This window comes from Mobula birostris, chromosome 12 (genome assembly GCF_030028105.1).
Source record: "Mobula birostris isolate sMobBir1 chromosome 12, sMobBir1.hap1, whole genome shotgun sequence".
NCBI lineage: Eukaryota > Metazoa > Chordata > Chondrichthyes > Myliobatiformes > Myliobatidae > Mobula > Mobula birostris.
Genome location: NC_092381.1, coordinates 100,799,746 through 100,820,994, shown reverse-complemented (window position 1 = coordinate 100,820,994; position 21,249 = coordinate 100,799,746). Strand labels below are relative to the sequence as shown.

The 21,249-nt window shown below is 45.8% G+C and overlaps 1 long non-coding RNA gene across 2 annotated transcripts in view; it reads right to left on the bottom strand.

The window, feature by feature from the left end:
* The window catches only part of LOC140206150 (uncharacterized), a 72,361-nt gene that overhangs the window by 16,586 nt on the left and 34,526 nt on the right, over positions 1-21,249 (bottom strand). The window contains exons 3-4 of one of the 2 annotated variants that reach the window (XR_011888073.1): positions 9,278-12,216; positions 1,736-1,821 (exon numbers count right to left, since the gene is read on the bottom strand). This is a non-coding gene — a long non-coding RNA (uncharacterized lncRNA). The remainder of the gene's footprint in view (positions 1-1,735; positions 1,822-9,277; positions 12,217-21,249) is intronic. The other variant, XR_011888074.1, reaches the window with a different exon arrangement.

Sequence of the window (21,249 nt, the reverse complement as noted above, 5' to 3'; positions counted from 1 at the left end):
GCGCCAGCCCAAATGTTATTGTAGAAAGTAACATCTCCTGGGAGATAGATGAAGGCAGGGTGATAGGTATTATTTATATGGACCTTAGTGAGGGATTTGACCAGGGCTCTCACTATTGGCTAGTCCAGAAGGTTAAGACTTGTGAAATTGGGGCAAGCTGGCCAATTAGTTCTAAAATTGACCTGCCAAAACCAAACAGGTGGTAGTGAAAGAAGGATACTTTACTGATTTTCAAATCAATGACCAGTGGTGTATCATAAGGATCAGTGCTGCAACCTTTTTGAAATACTTGGATATTAATACAGAAGGTATGATTAGTAAGTGTACAGATGCCACAGAATTTGTTGATGTACATAATGAGGAAGATTGGCTAACACTACAACAGGATATAGATCTATTGGAAAGTTAAACGGAGAATTGACAAATGAAATTTAATCCCAATAAGTGTGAAGTAATGCATTCTGTACATTCAGACAGAAGTAGGACATGTACAGTAATCATAGAGCACTAAGGAACATTGAGGCTAAGGTAGAAAAATTCAAGCTTCCTGAAAACAGCATGGTGAGGAAGGCATCGTCAGTAGGATGGTGAAGAAGGCATATGACATGCTTGCTTCTTAGGTCAGGACATAGAATATAAAAGGACGTTATGTTTCAACTTTACAAGGTACTTGTTATGCTGCATGGAGATTTGTGTACATACTTGTCACCGCACTATAGGAAGGATGTGATTGTGCTGGAGAGAGTGCAAGGAAGATTCACCAGGATGTTGCCTGGATTGTGGTCTTTATTCTGGGGAGAGATTGGAAAGTTGGGCTTGTTTTCTCTTGAGTAAAGGAGGCTAAGGGGAGAGTTGGAAGATGTGTACAAGATCATGAGTGGCAGAGATAGCATAGGTGGTCAAAATCTTTTTTCCCATGGAAGGGATATCAAAAACAAGAAGGCAGAGGTTCAAGGCTGATTATCTGGAACATGCTGGCAGAGGAGGTGGAATCAGATATAATCACGTTGTTTTGGAGACATTCAGACAGGCAAGGCTTGACCATTTATCCTGTATTCCTTGCCTCAGTTGACCATGCAGCACATTCCACTGCACCACCCCAGACTGAATGCCGACCTGAGCCATCTGTCAATACCCTAGGATGTCCTCAGTGTCAACAACCCAGCTGGTTTTGGCCAAGCTTCTCGGCTGTGGCTCCTATCTGGATGCAAAATGGCTTGGTATGACAACTGCTCTCCACAAGACTGCCAGAAATTGCAGAGGGTTGTGAACACAGTTTGGCACACACTGCAAACCAGGATCCCCTTCGTTGACTCTGCCTACACTTTCGCTGCCTCCGGAAAGTAGCCAACATACTCAAACACACCACCCACCCAAATACTCTCTCCTTTCTCCCCTTCCATTGGACAAAAGATAAAAAAGTTTGAAAGCATGCACCACTAGGCACAAGGACAGCTTCTATCCCACTCTTACACTACTATTGAGCAGGCCTCTTCAATGATAAAGCAAACTCCTGGCCTCACAAAACTACTTCGTCATGACCCCTGCATCTTATTGTCTATTAACTGAAACACAAAATTCTGTATTCTGTTATTGCTTTCCCTTGCACTATCTGAATGTCATCATGTTTGGAATGATCTGTATGGATACCAAAGCTGTATCTCAATACATGTGGCAATAATAAACCAATTTAAAAGTGCAAAGTAAATTTATAATCAAAGTACGTATACATTACCATATACATTCCTGAGATTTGTTTGCTTGCAGGCATATATAGTAGGTCCAAGAAGCACTATAGAATCAATGAAAGACTGCACCCAACTGTGCAAATATAAAAGAAAAAATATATATAAGCAAACAATATCGAAAACATGAGATGAAGAGTCCTTGAAAGTGAGTCCATAGATTGTGGGAACAGTTCAGTGATGGCGTGAGTGCAGTTGAGTGAAGTTATCCTCTCTGGTTCAAAAGCCTGATGTTTAGGTGGGATAATACCTGTTCCTGAACATGATGGTGCGGGTCCTGAGGCTCCTGCACCTTCTTCCTGATGGCAGCAGAGAGAAGGGAGCATGACCTGAGTGGTGGGGGTCCCTGATGATGGATGTTGCTTTCCCGTGACAGCGCTTCCTAGAGATGTGCTCAATGGTGGGGAGGGCTGTACCCACGATAGATGGGCCATATCCACCATTTTTTGTAGGATTTTCTGTTCAAGGGCATTGGTGTTTCCACACCAGGTTGTGACACAACCAATTAACTTACTCTCCGCCACACATCTATAGCCGTTTGTCAAAGCTTTAGATGACATGCCAAATCTTCACAAGCTTCTAAGGAAGTAGCGGTGCTGCTGTGCTTTCTTTGTAATTGCACTTTTGTGCTGGGCCCAGGACAGATCCTCTGAATAACACTGAGAAATTTAAAGTTGCTGACCCTCTCCACCTGATTCCCGGGTGAGGACTGGCACAAAGACCTATGGTTTCTTCCACCTGGAGTCAATAATCAGCTCCTCGGTCTTGCTGACATTGAGTGAAATGTTGTTGTGACACCCCTCAGCCAGATTTTCTCTCTCTCTCCTACATGCTGATCCGTCACCACCTCTATTTGGCCAATGACAGTGGTGTCAGCAGCAAACGTAAATATTTCATTGGAGCTGGGCTGGGCTTCACAGTCAGAAGTGTAAAGACAGTAGAGCAGGAGACTAAGCCCACAGCCTTGTGGTGCATCTGTGCTGACTTACTAATTACAATTAAGCTGTACATCTGAGAAAGGTCCTCTCTTACCCCATCTTCCTTCCCTCAATTGCCTACCACTCCGCAGCTTTCACCAGCTACAGAGGTTCTCTCCAACTGATTGGGCCTCGGCCACTGGCACCCTGCTGCTCCAATTCCTACTTTTCTTTGGGCAGATAGTGGGTGGCCCAGTAGTGCCACTGCCTCACAGCTCCAAAGACCCAGGTTCAATGCTGTGCTGTCTCTTTGAGTTTGTACCACAGGTGGCAACATGGCTTTTCCCGGCTACTTTGCTCTCCATCCAAATAACCTAAGTTAGCAAGTTAATTGACCACTAAAAATTGTTGCCAGTCTGTATTTGAGTGGTAGGGTCCGGAATGTGTGGAGAATAAAAATGGGATTAGTATGGGCATAGGTAAGGTGAACAGCGACAGTCTTTTCCCCAGAGTGGGGGAATATACAACTACAGGGCATGGGTTGTAGGTGAGAGGGGAAACATTGGAAAGGAGACCTGAGGAGCAATTATTTCTCACAGAGGATGAGGGGTGTGTTGAATGAGCTGCCAGAGGAAGTGGTAAAGGTGGGTACAATTACAACATTTAAAAGACATTTGGATAGGCACATGGATAGGAAATATTTAGAGGGACGTGGGCCAAAGGTGGACAAATGAGACGAGCTCATTTAGGCAAATTGGTTGGCAAGGTCAAAGGGCTTGTTTCCCTGCTGTAAATCTCAATGATTCAGGAGTAAATGGGTGTTTCATGGTCTCTACGGATGACCCACTTCCATACTCTATGTCTCACATAGCCTCTGAACCAGCCACAGCCACTCTAACTCCCAGCTCACAGCTGAGAACAGATCCCAGCAATCTCTGGCAATTGCAACCTCATGCTGGATATCAAAATGCTGCAGACTCTGGAAGCCTGCAACATTAACACAAAAGAGTTGGAAATATTTATCAGGTCAGACAGCAACTGAGAAGAGAGGAATGGGGTTAATATTTCATGTCTGAGAGTCCCTGTTGGCCTGATGAAAGGCCATCACCCTGAAATGTTGGAGGATCCCCTCTGTGTCCTACAGAGAGTTTCCAGAACATCAAGCTATTTGACTATGTGAGTTTATTGCAGGAAGTGACTGTCAAGGACCCAGAGACAGATCAACAGGGGTGAGGAGGCAGAAATGCATCTGGTCCTTTGGGCATTTGCTTCTTTCCATGCACAGTTATCTTGGGTTAATACAACTCTGACCAAAACCTAGCCAGAGAAAGAGCAAACCCCAACTGGACCCTAGGGTGCTGGAATACTGTTGAATACTAAGTAGATCGATAGACAGTTACTTCATTGATCCCAAAGGGAATTACAGTGTCACAGTAGCATTACAAGTGCACAAATATACAAATACTAGAAAAGAAGTAAGAAAGAATAAAAAATAAGTTACCTCTAACAGTCTAACAGAAATGGGTTATCACTTCCCAGGCTATAGGTTGACTCATTAGAGAGCCTAATGGCTGACAGTAAGCCATATAGCGCTCTTTGGAGCATTGCAGTTGTCTATTACTAAACGCGTTCTTCTGTTTAGCCAAGGTGGCATGCAGAGGGTGAGAAACATTGTCCAGAACTGCCAGGATTTTCCATAGGGTCCTTTGTTCTACCACAGTCTCTACTGTGTCTGTTTGACCCCTATAACAGAGTCACCCCCTCTAATCAGTTTATTGAGCCTGTTGACATCACTCGTGTTGATGCCATTGCCCCAGCACACCAGCAGATAGAAGATTGTACTGGCGACAACAGACTGGTAGAACGTGTGAAGGAGAGGCCTGCATACTCCAATGGACCTGTCTCTTTAGGAAGTAGAGACGACTCTGTCCCTTCTTGTACACAGCCTCCGTGTTAGTACTCCACTCAAGTTTGTCACCCAGGTGCGCCCCCTGGTACTTGTAGGTCCTCATCACATCCATGTCCTCACCGTCAATAGTAACAGGGAGCAATGTAGGCTTAGTCTTCCTAAAGTCCATCACCATCTCCTTTGTCTTATTGATGTTGAACTGCAGATGATTCAGATTGCACCATTTGACAAAGTCCTCCACCAGGGTCCTGTATTCATCCTCCTGTCGTCCCTTTATACACCCAACTATTGCTGAGTCATCATAGACAGCATAGCTTTAAAGTGATGGTGGAAATTTGAAGACAATGTGTGGAGTAAGTTATTTACACAGAGACTGGTGGGTGCCTGGAATGTGCTGCCAGGGGAAATGTTAGAAGCAGGTCTGTTAGATGCATTTTAAAAAACTGATAGATAGACACCTGAGTATGCAGGGATCAGAGGATTGTGGTTCATGTGCAGGCAGGAGTTCGTTTAATTTGGTATCATGATCCGCACAGACATTGTGGGTGAGAGATCCTGCTTCTCTGCTGCACTGTTCTACGTTCCGAACCGACCCATCAACTCTTTTGCACTTCCTTTGGAAGCGAGAGCCGACCCTGTTTGCAGTTTGGAGCTGTAGCACTTGGGACGGGATCAAGCCTGCTGACAAAGGCTTCATTCAGCCGGTGACTCAAGAGCAATGATTTCAGAGCACAGCTGCCAGCCAAATGGAGCAGCTCTCTCATTTCATGGTACAGGGAGAGGGGACATTCTGTCCGCACACTTGCTGAAAATAATAGCTTCTATTCCCCTAGAAAACCCAGAATGTTTGCGCCATCAGTCTCCTGACGGAAACACTCTAAGATGGAAACTGTGCACCTCGCTGGCTCCCATTGTTGTCGGGAGAGGTCCCATTATATCAGTGGTTAGGCAGGAGGGATACATACTGCTGGCCTTGTTCTGCTCTACTATGAGTGGAGTAACCCCTGAGCTGCCAGTTCTCTCCCACAACATACCTCACTGTACTGGTGAGTTTTGATTTGACGAGCTACCTATCACCCCAACATCCAATCCTCCACACCACCCATCACCCAAACAACCCATCTTCCACACCACCCATCACCCCAACATCCCACCACCTCCATCCCACTGTCAGATACCCAATCTGCAATTCCTACGTGTAGGGTAGGGGCTTTTCCTCACCATGGACCTGCTCTCACTGTCTGCTTGTGGTAGTAGAAGCCCCAGCACCGAGTGTGAGGAGTGGAGGGACCTAGCTATCGACTGACAAGTCTGGCTTTCCTTCCTGCTCATCACTAGACAGATGGGAACTGCAGAAAATCGGGGGAAATGGGAGGAAAAATCCCACAACATCAGAGCAGCACTTCATGAAGGAGACCTGATTAAATTGGTCAGTGGGATTCAGAGGGAAACTCTCCTGGGGTTGGAGAGTACTTAAGAGAGAAGTTAAGAGGGCAAAAAGAGGATATGAAAAGGACCTGGCAAGCAAGGAGAATCAAAATCCTAAGAGAATCCATAGGTGCATGAAGAGTAAAGTATAAAAAGAGTAAAAAGGAGAGAATATTCTATTGCTGTCTGTTTTTATTTTTTGTTACCTTAGCGATACAGTGCGGAGTGGGCCCTTCCAGCCCTTCAAGCCACGTCACCCCAGCAACCCCCAACAAACCCAACCTAATAACAGGACAATCTACAATGACTAATTAACCCACCAAGTAGGTCTTTGGACTGTGGGAGGAAACAGCAGCACCCAGGGAGAGCTGACACACTCCACAAGGGGGACGTACAGGGACTTCTCACAGAGGATGCTGGAATTTAACTCCGGAACACCTGAAGCTGTAATAGCATCATGCTAACCGCTACGCCACTGTTTGTGGAACTAAAGACAATGGGTGAGAATCTTAACCAATATTTCCCTTCAGATTTAACTATGGAGAAAACGATGGAAGCTAAGGAAATGGGGGAAATGAGTAGTGTTGCCTTGGCCCACATACAAATGATTAGGGAGGAGGTACTGGAGGCCTTAAAGTGCATTAAGACTACAAAACCATAAGACATAGGAGCAAAAATTAGGCCATCTAGCCGATCAGGTCTACACAGCCATTAATCACAGCTGATTTATTTTCCCTCTCAACGCCATTCTTCTGCGTTCAACCTGTAACCTTTAATGCCCTTCCTAATCAAGAACCCAAACTCCACTTTAAATATACCCAATGACTTGGACTCCATAGCCATCTGTGACAATGAATTTCACAGATTCACCACCCTCTGGCTAAAGAAATGCCTCCCCATCTCTGTTCTAAAGGGATTTCCTTGTATTTTGAGGTTGTGCCTTCTGGTCCTAGACTCCCCCACTATAGGAAACATCCTCATCATATCCACCCTATCTAGTCCTTTCAATGAGCAATAAGTTTCATTGATATCCCCCCCCCCCATTCTTCTAAACTCCAGTGGGTATAGGACCAGAGCCATCAAACAGTTCTCACATATTAACCCTTTCACTTCCAGGATTATTCTCGTGAACCATCTCTGCACCTTCTCCAATGCCAGTACATCATTTCTTAGATAAGGGCCCCAAAGCTGCTTACAATACTCCAAGTGCAGTCTGACCAATGCCCCAGTGTTACATCCTTGCTTTTATATTCTAGTCCTCTTGAAACGAATGCCAACATCGCATTTGCCCTCCCTACCACCAACTCAACCCGCAAGTTAATCTTTAGGGAATCCTGCATGAGGACTCTCAAGTCCCTTTGTACCTCCAATTTGCTCCCAATTTGGAAAATAGTCTACGTTTTTATTCCTTCTACCAAAGTGCATGACCATATGCTTCTCAGCACTATATTCCATCTTCCCATTCTCTTAATCTGTCTGGGTCCTTCCGCAGACTCCCTGTTTCCTCAACACTACCTGCCCTTCTATCTATCTTTGTCCCAAATTTGGCCATAAAACTATCAATCCTGTCATCCAAATAATTGATATATAATGTGAAAAGAAGCAGTCCCAATAGAGACACTATGGAACACCACTAGTGACCAACAGCCAACCAGAAAATGCCCCTCTATACCCACTCGTTGCCTTCTACCAGTCAGCCAATCTTCTGTACATGCTAGTATGGACTCCTATCTTATTTTTATAAATGACCTGGATGAGGAAGTGCAGGGATGGGTTAGTAAATTTGATGATGACACAAAGGTTGGGGGGTGTTGTGGATAGTGTGGAGGGCTGTCAGAGGATACAGCAGGACATCGATAGGATGCAAAACTGGGCTGAGAAGTGGCAGATGGAGTTCAACCCAGATAAGTGTGAGGTGATTCATTTTGGTAGGTCAAATATGATGGCAGAATATAGTATTAATGGCAGTGTGGAGGATCAGAGGGATCTTGGGGTCTGAGTCCATAGGACACTCAAAGCTGCTGCATAGGTTGACTCTGTGCTTAAGAAAGCATATGGTGCATTGGCCTTCATCAACCGTGGGATTGAGTTTAAGAGCCGAAAGGTAATGTTACAGCTATATAGGACCCTGGGTCAGACCCCACTTGTAGTACTGTGCTCAGTTCTACAGGAAGGATGTGGAAACTGTAGAAAGGGTGCAGAGGAGATTTACGAAGATGTTGCCTGGATTGGGGAGCACGCCTTATGAGAATAGGTTGAGTGAACTTGGCCTTTTCTCCTTGGAGCGACGGAGGATGAGAAGTGACCTAATAGAGGCATATTGTCACGGTCCTGTTTGTTTATTCCCTAGTTTCCTCTAATTTCCTTTGATTGTGCCACTGTTCCAACCGTTAATTTCTCAATTACTTCTAATTTTCTTTGATGACGGCACATTCAGTTTCCATCAGGACCTGCAGTATAAGAACCCCGGCGTTACAAAACCTAGTTGCCAGATCGTTGGTCTTTTTCCTGTGTGATAACTAACATTTCCTGACCGCTTAGAACCGTTTGTTCTAAGTTAGCTCCAGTTTCAAGGTTTATCTATGAGACTCCGTCTCTCTGAGTCTACAATTTAACCTAACTTCCTCTCCTCAAGCTCCTATAGTTCTTGGGTACCCCTGGTTAAGCTGCCATAATCCCCAAATTGACTGGTCCACCGGGAAGATAGTCAGCTGGAGTCCATTCTGTCACTACACTTGTCTACAATCGGCCCTTTCCCCTGTGAAAGTCACCGCGACCTCATCTGCCGCTGGAACCCCCGACTTATCCAAAGTTCCAGCAGAGTATCACTATCTGGGAGAAGTGTTTAGTAAGCAACACTTTCCCTGCCTCCACACTGCTTTTACGATTGTGCTATTGACCTCCTCCCCGGAGCCCCTCTACCTACCAGTCGGCTGTATAACTTGTCCCAGCCAGAAAGGGAAGCAATGGAGGCTTACCTAAATGAATCTCTCACAGCAGGCATTATCCGACCCTCATCCTCCCCTGTTGGTGCAAGTTTCTTCTTTGTGGGGAAGAAAGACGGCTCACTGCGCCCCTGCATTGATTATCGAGGTCTAAATAGCATAACCATAAAGAACAAGTATCCACCGCCCCCTATCAATTCTACTTTCGAAGCACTTCATGGAGCCACCATCTTCTCCAAGTTGGACCTACGAAGTGCCTACCATCTGGTCAGAATAAGGGAGGGAGATAAGTGGAAAACAGCTTTTAACACCCCTCTTGGTCACTTTGAATACCTGGTCATGCCATTCGGTCTCACCAATGCCCCAGCCCTCTTCCAAGCCTTGATAAACGATGTCCTTAGAGACTTTATTAACCGTTTTGTGTTTGCTTATTTGGATGACATCTTAATCTTCTCCAGCAGTCTTCAGGAACACATCCACCATGTCCGTCAGGTTCTACAGAGGCTTTGGGAGAACAAACTATTCGTTAAAGCTGACAAGTGCGAGTTTCATGTCCCCTCAGTCAGCTTCTTAGGGTACATCATCGAGAGCGGGTGAGTGACAGCGGATTCCGAAAAGATCCGGCTGGCGGCGGAGAGGCCAAAACCCACGACACGCAAGCAACTCTAGCGTTCTCTGGGGTTTGCGAACTTCTATCGCTGGTTTATCAGGGATTACAGTCCGGTGGCAGCGCTCCTTACTCGACTCACCTCACCTCCGACCCCTTTTCACTGGGACCCCGAAGCTGACTCAGCATTCTTGAAGAGGCGTTTCACTTCCGCTCCCATCCCAGTCCAACCAGACCCCTCTTGTTAATTCATTGTGGAGGTTGACACCTCCGACTCTGGGGTGGGAGCAGTCCTCTCCCAACGTTCCGGGCCTGACCAAAAACTTCATCCTTGTTCCTTCTTTTCTTGCCAGCTGTCCCCTGCCGAACAAAATTACGACATAGGGAACCAGGAGTTACTGGCCGTCAAACTGGCTTTAGAGGAATGGAGGCACTGGCTGGAGGGAGCAGAACATCCGTTTATCGTCTGGACCAATCACAAGAACCTCGCATACATCTAAACCGCCAAGCGCCTGAATTCCCGACCAGCACGTTGGGCATTATTTTTTGGTTGCTTCAGGTTCACACTCACCTATCGTCTGGGGTCCAAGAACGGGAAGCCCGATGCTCTCTCCCATCAATACGTTTCCGAGGAGGACCTTCCCAACCCCGAGACCATCCTTCCACCATCCTGAGTACTGGCTGCCCTCACCTGGGAGATCGAGGCCATAGTCAAAGAGGCCCAACGGACTCAACCTGACCCAGGCAATGGACCCTCCAATCGCCTCTTCGTGCCTGACTCGGTTTGGTCTCAGGTTCTCCAGTGGGGGCACACTTCTCATTTCGCCTGCCATCCCGGAATCGATGGGACTCTGTCCCTTTCGAAGAGACATTTCTGGTGGCCCTCCGTGGACGCTGACACCCGTTCCTTTGTCTCTGCCTGTCCTGTTTGTGCCAGCAGAAAAGCGTCCCACCGACCACCTGCTGGATTGCTTCGTCCCCTACTTGTCCCTAGCTGCCCCTGGTCGCACATTGCGCTGGCCTTCATTACGGGACTACCCCTTTCACATGGGAGCACTTCCTCTTCTCCATTCGCGTCCTCAGATTCACCCAGGAAGCATTGCTCTGCCAATTCTTGCAGCTCTTTTTTACTAAGGCTCTCACCATGAGAATGCAGTAACTCATCATCATCATTAACAACCTCTAATCCCACTTCATTGGCCAGTTCAACGATGTTTTAGACGACTGGTTCCACCTGAAATCCTAGGATGTCGTTGCATGCTTCTAGCCATAGTTTCTTTCACACTCTATTCATGCTGTTTACTTCATCTTAGGCTGCTTTGATATTTTCTACAGCTTTCATGATGTTATGGTTTTTCCACAATTGTCTTATGGATTGCTTGTCTTAACCTTTTTATTTCCTCTACAAGTTGCTTGAATGTGCAATGAAGGTAGTAGGCTTTCAATTTTGATATTACTCCTTGACCCATTGGTTGGAGTTGGGTGGAAGTTAAACCGCTTCTACAGGAATGTAGGTCCAAAGGGTGTTGAGATGCTCAGGATGGCCTGGGGCATTATCAAGCACCAATAATGCTTTAGGTTCAAGGTCATGTTCCTCACAGTACTGCTTCACAGCTGAACAAAAATGTGAAACAAACCAATTTTGGAAAACATCAATTGTCACCTAGGCTTTCTTGTTTCATTTCCTAATCACTGGTAGACCTGACTTATAAATGCCTTTCATTGCTCATGGTGTTTCAGAGTGATACACAATCATAGGTTTTAACTTGAAGTCACCTTTAGCATTGTCTCCTAGCAAGAGAGTTAACCAGTCCTTTATAGCCTTGAACCCAGATGCATGTTTCTCTTCTTGGGAGATGAAAGTACGAGAAGGCATTCTTTTCCAAAAGAGGCCTGTTTCATCTACCTTGAAGACAAGCTCGGGAGGATAATCATCCTTTTCGATTGTGGTCTTCAGCGTTGCAAGCTGGTTGGTGGCGTAGTGCCATCAGCGCCAGACTTCAGAGCGAAGGCTCCTGAGTTCGAATCCAGCCGGCCCCCTTGCACACTTTCCATCTGTGCTGGGTTGAGCGTTGAGCTAGCAACTTGGCCTCGTAAAAACAAGAAAGCCTGCTAAAAGAACACCGTCACGACGGCGTCCCGATGACTCCACTCGGAGTTAAGGGCTTTCTTCTTCAATGTTGCAGGAAAATCCTGGGTGCCTTGCTGTCTGCACTAGCCACTTCACCTGAGATGCGTATACTTTGGAGGTTACTGCGTTGTTTAAATCTATCAAACCAACCTCTGCTGGCTATGAATGTTACCAACGTTTCTTCATCTTGAATATGATTGAAGATGCTTCTTGCCTTTTGCATTATTATCAGCTGACTTACGGACATGTTTCATTGAGTTTGGTCATCCACCCATATATTTAGTCTATTTTTTATTTTTTCAAGCAAATGGCTCCATAAACAAGTCACCTTCATTGATGATAACTTCGAGATCACTGTTGCAGAAGCTTTTATCTTGTTTGCAGTTTTTATGATTGTTCTGATCATCGATGTAGCCAATTTCAAACAGGTGTCAACATCAACCTTCCAAACACAATATTACTTGCAGTTTCCTATCCATGTTAATGCTTTTCCTAGACATCTCAGTGGAAGTTGCAGGCTGGTTTCCAGACATCCTGCATAAGAGAAAAAGGAATAGATTGGCGAGAGGGCAAGAATGTTTACACACGCAGGGGAGGCAGAGTGTGAACTCACACGTGATTGGCTGTGAGTGGATCAGAGTGTATGTAAAGTACTCTCATTGGCTGATTGAATGTTTACTGTAATGGTGGGCGCTCTTGAGAAGTTTTAAGTGTTGTTTAGAATGAATTGTTGAATTGTTGTCATTTTTAAAAATTTCAATAAAGAATTGAATAACCATGGTGTAACAAATCAACGGTATGCAGGGTAGTGTTATACGGGGTCTGAGTGTACTTTGTTAGTCACTCTTTTTCTGGTAAACGATAATCACAAAAAAATCACCCGTAACTTCCTTTTGAACTTGGAGGCAATTCAATGTAGCAGAACCAGGGTAAAGCGAGGCAGCGGGCCCACTGCCAAGAGCAAGGAAGACCCGAGGTTCAAATTAAGTGCTGGGCTAAAATAGGAAGGGTTGGATACAGGCTGAATCGAGGTGGCGGAGTCCAGGTCCCAGAGTGTATCAAAACGACTGAACCCGGCGTTTTGATGAAGCCTGGGCCGAATTGGAAAGGTCAGAATGTCAGCGCCCGACGCAAGGAATGGGCCAGTTCAACTCATTGCTCCATTCTGCACTGAACTAGGGATCTGCGGACAGACTCTCTTTGTGGACTACTCAGAACACTATTTGCTTGCATTTATTGTTTGCATGATTTGTTTTCTTTTCTCTGCACCTTGGCAGTTTGACGGTCTTTTTTTTTAATGTGTTCTTTTGAGTTTCATTGTCTTATGGCTGCCTGTTAGGAGATGAATCTCAAGGTTGTATAATGTATACATACTTCAATAATAAATGTACTTTGGAATTTGAACCTCTCCTTCCCTTTTACTTTATCCTCACTTTTCCAAGTTGTTGAACCCGTTAAGTTGGATAACCCATCAGGGTCTCACCTGCTACATACTCTTCAGAGTATTCCTTTGGAATTCATAACGTCTAATCAAAAAGAACAAAGTTTAACAATCCCGCTGAGAGTTTTCCTCAGCAGAGTGGTCCTGAAGAATTGGCCTGTACTTCCCTGCTATGCCCTCACCATCATTTACCCTTCCCCTCAATATCTAAATTCACCCCCCACCACCTCCCCTCCTCTCCCCTCCCTTCCCCCTTTCCTCTCCCTTACCTCCTCTATTGCATCTCCCACCCTTGCCTATCGCCTATCTCCCCTTCCTTATCACCCCTCCTCGCCCTCCCCCCCCCGCCCCCGCCAGAGAGACTCACAAGTAAAGCTTCACAAGTACACAACAACACAGTGCTGGCAGAGAACCAGCCGCTGCTGCCAAGCCTGATGGCTGTGTCCTGCTGCTCACTTAGCCCATATCACTGTGCCTGTCCCGTGTTTATGCAACCCTTCTCACATGCACCCAGAATGCGGCACTTACGTAACACTTGTTTGTGAGAATCCGTGCTGGGACAACACAAACAAACCGGGACTGAATTAGAAGCTTATGTTCCAGCCTGACGTGGGACATGGTTCAGGACACTCCGCTCTCTGTACCCACTCCTGAGTCAGACAACAGGGGCTCAAAGCAACGAGGGCAACAAACTGTCAGCCCAGGAGCCCAAGGTGGGTGGCTCTCCACTAACCAGCACACCCCTTCCCCATACACTGCATCACATCCCACCACTCTCTGCATATATAGTCTTCTCCTCTCTTTCAAATCAAACCTCACCTTTCCCCCATTATATCTTCCCACCTTCATTCTACAGACAATACCCCCACATCAAATAATCCCCCAATCATTTCCTCATCAAATTCCCTTCACCTACAGAAATATCCTCCCTTCTGCCAAGTCCTGGCTTGGAATTTCTCTCTTTCTCAGGACAGTACATGTCCTGCTGCAGGATTTCGGCTTGAAATGTCAACAATTCTTTTCCTTCTGCAGACGCTGCTTGACCTGCTGAGTTCCTCCAGCAGCTTGCTTGTTGCTGCACTATGTAAGTTGAGCTAAACAGCTGGAGTTACACTACAATCTGAGATGGCGCCGATACATGGAGACTCTGTGTGTGCAGCTCCGAAGAGAATCATCAAATATTCCCGTTTAGGACTACTACAGCAGAAATCCACAGTCTCACAGCCATGTGTACTTCAGTAAGCAACATTGTCTTAAGAGATTTACAAAATCTATCAACCTTCAAAACCGGCAGAATCTAGACTGCAGACTCAGATTGCAAGTGGAGTTCCCCCTTTAAGAAAAAGGAAATGAGGAAAACGGGCTAGTCTGTAAATAAGATTGAAACGCAGAGCCCTTATGCACCCCCCCCCCCACACACACACACACCCGACTATCCTGCTGCCGAATGTACAGTCTCTGGAAAATAAAATCGAAGACCTCAGAGCAAGACTGCAGTACCAGAGGGATATCAAGGATTGCTGTGTGCTTTGCTTCACAGAAACAAGCTCACCCCCACCATTTCAGACAGTCTTCACCATCCACCGTAAAAAAGGACCGCTAAGTCATTTAAAGTTAGAGGAGGCAGAGCATTGTTCGTGATCAACTTGTCATTGAACACAGATGTGGCGGTTCTGTCTCAGTCCAGCACACCTCAGCGGTCAAATATTATCAAGCAGCTTTCCGCCATCATCCTGGTAGCAGTGTACATTCTGCCTCGGGTCAGAGTCAGGCAGGCACAGGAGGAGCTCAACTCCGTGTTCAGCAGTCATGAACAGCACACCCTTTTGCTTTCCCTAGAATTGCAGGGGATATCGACCAGGCCAGCTTGAAGAAGTCTCTGACCAACTACCACCTGTGGAACCAGAGGAGCCAACACACAGGTGGTAGTGTGGAACCAGAGGAGCCAACACACAGGTGGTAGTGTGGAACCAACTATCTTCACAAACATACTGGACATACCCAAACCAAAGGCTGTGGATGAACCAGGAGATTCATAATCTGCTAAGAGTTAGCTCCGTTGGTTTTAAGACCCGTGATCCAGAACTATACAAGATGTCCAGGTATGAGCTACGGAAGGCTATTTTAAGAGCGAAAAATCAATTCAGATTGAAGCTAGAAATGGAATCGGATACATGCCAGCTCTGGCAGGGTTTGCAGGCATTGCTTCCAACAAAGTGAAACCTAACATCATGATGGCTGTCATGTTTCAGTCCCAGGTGAGCTCAACGTCTTTTATTCTTGCTTTGAAAGGAAGAATAAAACTACACCTGTTTGAATCCCTGCAGCCTCCAGTAACCCTGTGATCTCTGCCTCGGAGGCCAAAGTCTGAATGTCTTTCCAGAGGGTGAACCCTTGCAAGGTGTGAGACCCTGATGGTGTACATGGTAGGGCTCTGAAAACCTGTGCCAACCAACTGGCAAGTGCATTCAAGGACATCTTCAAACTCTCACTGCTGCAGTTGGATGTTCCCACATGTTTCAAAAAGGGCAACTATCATACCAGTGCCTAAGAAGAGCAAGGTGAGCTGCCTCAATGACTATCTCCCAGTTGCACTCACAGCAGGTGCTTTGAGAGTCTGGTCATGGCCAGAACCAACTCGTGCCTAAGCAAGGTCCTGGTCTCGCTGCTATTTGCCAATCACCACAACAGGGCTACAGCAGATGCAATCCTGTCAGATCACCGGCAGGTGGTAAGAGTGGGCTCCCTCACCTCTGCTCCTCTGACTCTCAACACAGGTGCTGTGCACTAAGACCCCTCCTTTACTCTCTGTATACCCAAGACTGTGTCATCACCCATAGCTCCAATCTGCTAATTAAATTGGCTGATGATACTACACTGAGTGGCCTAATCTCAAATAATAATGAGGCAGCCTACAGAGAGGAAGTTATCACCCTGACACAGTGGTGTCAAGAAAACAACCTCTCCCTCAACGTCACAAAAATAGAAGGAACAGGTTGTGGACTACAGGAGGAATGGAGACAGGCTAGCCCCTATTGACATCAATGGATCTGGGGTTGAGAGGGTGAACAGCTTTAAGCTCCTCTGCATAAACATCACCGAGGATCTCATGTGGTCTGTACACACCAGCTGTGTGGTGAAGAAAGCACAACAGTGCCTCTTTCACCTCAGATGGTTGAAGAGGTTTGGTATGGCCCACCAAATTCTAAGAACTTTCTGCAGGGGCACGATTGAGAGCATCCTGACTGGCTGCATCACTGCCTGGAATGGGAACTGTACTTCCCTCAATCACAGGATTCTGCAGAGAGTGGTGCAGACAGCTCAGTGCACCTGTAGTTGTAAATGTTTACAAAGACAGGTGTGTAAAAAGGGCCCGAAGGATCACTGGAGACTCCAGCCACCCCATCCACAAACTGTTCCAGCTGCTACCATCCGGGAAACGGTGCCTCAGCATAAAAGCCAGAACCAGCAGGCTCCAGGATAGCTTCTTCCACCAGGCCACCACACTGATCAATTCACGCTGCCGCAACTGTATCTCTATGCTATATTGACTATCCTGTTGCACATAATGTTTATACTATAAATTAGTATAATTGCACATTTGAACAGAGACGTAATGTAAAGTTTTTTACTCTTCATGTATACGAAGGATGTAAGTAATAAAGTCAATTCAATTCAATTCAATCTCATTGGATCACCTGGACAATAGCAACACCTGTGCCAGGCTGCTGTTAATTGATTACAGCTCAGCATTCAAAACCATCATATCCTGAGTATTAATCAACAAAGTTCAAAACCTGGGCCTTTGTCCCTCCCTCAGCAACTGGATCCTTGACTTCCTCAGCGGGAGACCACAGTCTATATGGATCGGAAATACACCTCCACCTTGCTGATAATCAACACTGGCTCACTGCAAGGTTGCGTGCATAGCTCACTGCTCTATTCTCTCTACACCTATGACTGAGTGGCTTTGCACAGTTCAAATGTCATCTATACATTTGCCAATGACACAACTATTGTTGGCAGAATTTCAGAAAGCATTGAGGAAGTGTACAGTAGCTGATTAAGTAGCGTCACAACAACAACCTCACACTCAACATCAGTAAGACCGAAGAATTGATCGTGGACTTCAGGAAGGGGAAGTCGAGGGAACACACACCAGTCCTCCTTGAGGAATCAGTGGTGGAAAGGGTGAGCAGTTTCAAGTTTCTGGGTGTTGACCTCTGTGAAGGTCTATCATATTGATCCAATTGCAAAGGAGGGATGACAGCAGCTATACGTCACTAGGAATTTGAGGAGATTTGCTATATCACAAAAGACTTAAGCAAATTTCTATGGGAATATCATGGAGAGCATTCTAACTGGTCTTGTATGGCAGGGCCACCGCACAGGACTGGAAAAAGCTGCAGAAAGTTGCAAACTCAGCCAGTTCTATCATGGGCACCAGCCTCCTCAGTATTGAGGACACCTTCAAAAGGTGATGCCCCAGAAAGAGGGCATCCATCATTAAGGCCCCCCTTCATTCAGGTTATACCCTCTTCTCATTGCTACCATCAAAGAGGAGGTACAGGAGCCTGAAGACACACACTCAATGTTTCAGCAACAGCTTCTTCCCCTCTGCCATCAGATTTCTGAACAGACAATGCACCCATGTATACTAGCTCTATATATTTTTTCTTTTTTTGCTCTCTTTTTTTGCACTACTTTTTTGATTTAAATTTTTAGGTGTATATTTCTTATTGTAATTTATAGTTTTTTTATTATTATCTATTGCTGCTGCATAGCAGCGAATTTCACACGTATACCAGTGACATTAACCTGATTCATTTCTGATTCTGAGTCACCAGACTCCAAGAAGAATGTGATAGCATTGTAATGGTCTCCCATTACAGGAAGGATGTGGAGGCTTTGGAAAGGGTGCAGAAGAGCTTCACCAGATGTAGCCTGAATAAGAGGCTATATAGAGAGATTGGACAAACTTCAGTTGTTTTTTTTCTACAACGTGGGAGGTTGATAGAAGTTTATAAGATTATGAGATGCACAGGTTGGGTGGATTGTAGAGGGTATAGCTTTAAGGTGAGAGGGATAAGATTTTAACGGAGATGTGTGGGATATGTTTTTTTACACAGAGAATGGTGGGTGCCTGGAACAGGCTACTAGCGGTGGTGATGGAAGCAGATAGAATGGAGGTGTTTAAGAGGCTGTTAGATGGGCACATGAAAATGCAGGGAATGGAGGGATATGGATTATGTACAGGCAGAAGAGAATTAGTTTAATTTGGCATTATGTTCAACACAGACTTCAGATTGGCTGAAGAGCTTGTTCCTGTGCTCTACTTTATTCACTAATGGAACATTGATGTTACCAGCAACTCCAGCATTTATTGAACATTCCTCATTGCTACTAGATGGTGGGGGCGGGGGGGGGGGGGTAATGATGATATTGGCTAATCTATGGAAAACTGGGCAAAGTGACGACCTCCTGTTGGCCAAACTGGGGAAGGAGGACAGAAACTGGGGAAGGAGGACAGATTCCCTCCCAAGGAGCTCTGGTGAAGTTGGTGGGGGGGGGGAGGGCTGCAACCATACTGTTCAAGGATGATATCACAGAGGAGCTTCCTTTCAGTTTATCTGAACCTCCCAGGTAGAGTGGTGGGACTGGGTCATCTCCAGTCACAACACCTGCAGGTCCCTGTATCCTGACCTGACAATTTAAGCTGCACAGGTATAGGGTGCAAGATAAACTGCTCACATGTTCCTCAGCCAGGGCATCCTCAGGGCCGCAGTACATAGACACTGATCCAGCAACACAGCCCACGGCAAACTTCGAGAAACCGCAAAGAGTTGTAAATATGGCTCAGTCCATCATGGAAAGCAACCTCCTATCCATGGATCCTGTCTACAATTCTCACTGGCTTGGGAAAGCAGCCAGCATAATCAAAGACCCCCCCCCAACTCCAAACATTCTCCCGTCTCCTGTTGGACAGAAGATACAAAATCCTGAAAGCATGTACCAACAGGCTCAAGGACAGCTTCTATCCTACTGTTATAAGAATATTGATCAGTCCTCTTGTACGACAAAATGGACTCTTCCTGTCTACTGCTCTGCACTTACTCTGTAACTGGAAAACTACACTCTGCATTCTGCTATTGTTTTCCCTTGTCCTACCTCATTGTACTTGATGTGATAATCCTGTATGGATGCATTCAAAATAAAGTTTTTCATTCTACCTTGGCCATGTGATAATAATAAACCCACACTAATTCCTGGAAGAGGAGTGTGTCACACACACTGAGGCTATTCTGATTCTCCTGCAGTGATTTACTTTGTACTAAGATTCAAGACTGTTTAATGCCATTTCCCGTACACAAGTGCAAAGGAGAATGAAAAAATTGTTCCTCCAGCTCTGATACAGTACAAAATAAAACACAAAAGATATAGAACACAATAATAATAAAATAAACACAATAAATATAAATGCATAAGATAGCTTGTATACAGTATGTCCACAATATGATGCTAGGCGCTATATAAGGTGACTGATAGGAAATAATAAACTTTAGTGGAGTTAATGGGTGGAGGTTTGATCAGTCTCACTGCTTGGGGAAAGTAACTGTCTTTTTTTCAGCCCGAAATGTCGACTATTTATTTATTTCCAGAGATTCTGCCTGACCTGCTGAGCTCCTCTGGCATTTTGTGTCTGTTCCTTTGAATTTCCAGCATCTGTAGAATTTCTTATATATAGACCCTTGATGGTAGAAAGGCTGGTGCCAGTGATGCATTGGGTAGTTTTGACAACCTGTCGAGAAGCCTTCCTGTCCACCTCAGTGCAGTTTCCGTACCAAGCAGTGATGCAGCTTGTCAGAATGCTGTGCCATACAGATCCACAGCACATCAGATGGAACTATTAAGAGTTACAGCCCCTCAACCATGTGCCACTGTTACACAGCTCAAGCATCAGGAGCAGCGAGAGCATGGTGCCTACTGATCACCATGCCCAGTGTGGTTGTGATGCGCATTCTGGTTTGTCCATGGATTCCTGCTAAAGGAGACACTAACCTCCTGGGATTGACATCTATTTAATTCCCCTCCTCATTCCCACACCAACTATCTGTCGTGGCCTCCACCACTGCCAGTCATGAGGCCACATAGAAAATAGGGGAACAGCACACCGCCATGGGCAAATGGGACTAGCTTTAATAGGCATTTTGGTCAGCATGGACAAGTGAGTCAGAGGATGGTTTCTCTGCTCACCTCCATGACTCTAATCTACAAATCAATGGTAGGATCAGAGGGCACAGCCTCTGAATAGAGGGATGTCTCTTTAGAACAGAAATTAGGAGGAATTTCTTTAGCCAGAGGTTGGTGATTCTGTGGAATTCATTGCCAGAGATGGTTGTGAAGCCATTGGGTATATTTAGAGCAGAGGTTAATAGGTTCTTGATTAATAAGGGTATCAAAGGTTATGGGGAGAAAACAGCAGAATGGGGTTTAGAGGGATAATAAATCAGCCATGATGGAATGGTGCAGCAGCTTGATGGGCCGAATGTACTAATTCTGCTACTGTGTCTTATGGCATGAACATTGAATTCTCCAACTTCAGGTAACCTGCACCCCCTCTGTCCCCTTTCTCTCTCTTCCTGATGTATCCAGTTCCTCCTAAATTCACCAAGCCCTCATCACCCTGATACTTCCTCCTCCTCCCACTCCATCAACCCATCACCCACACGCTCCTCCCACTGGTTCCCCTGGCCTACTGTTCCCAATTGCTCTCTCCATTTTTATTTCATCATCCACCTTCCTCTCCTGTCAGATACTCCCACCTCCCAGCCTCTGTCACTATTCCCACTTTCCCAGCCCCCATCTGCCTACATTCCTCCTCATCTAGATCTAGCTATCACCTCCAGCCCTTCCCCTTCATATTTTAATGACAACTATCTCCCCTCTATCTTTCAGGTCAGGTGGAGGGTATCAACCAAAACATCAACTGTCCACTTTCCTCCCACAGATGCTGAGGTTCTCCCCATACAGGGAGTGGCTCTGACCAGGAGAGTGTGGAAGCAGGGTCTGTCAATAATAGGATCATCACTTGCAGACTAAGGAGACATGTTGGGCTGGCATGCAGT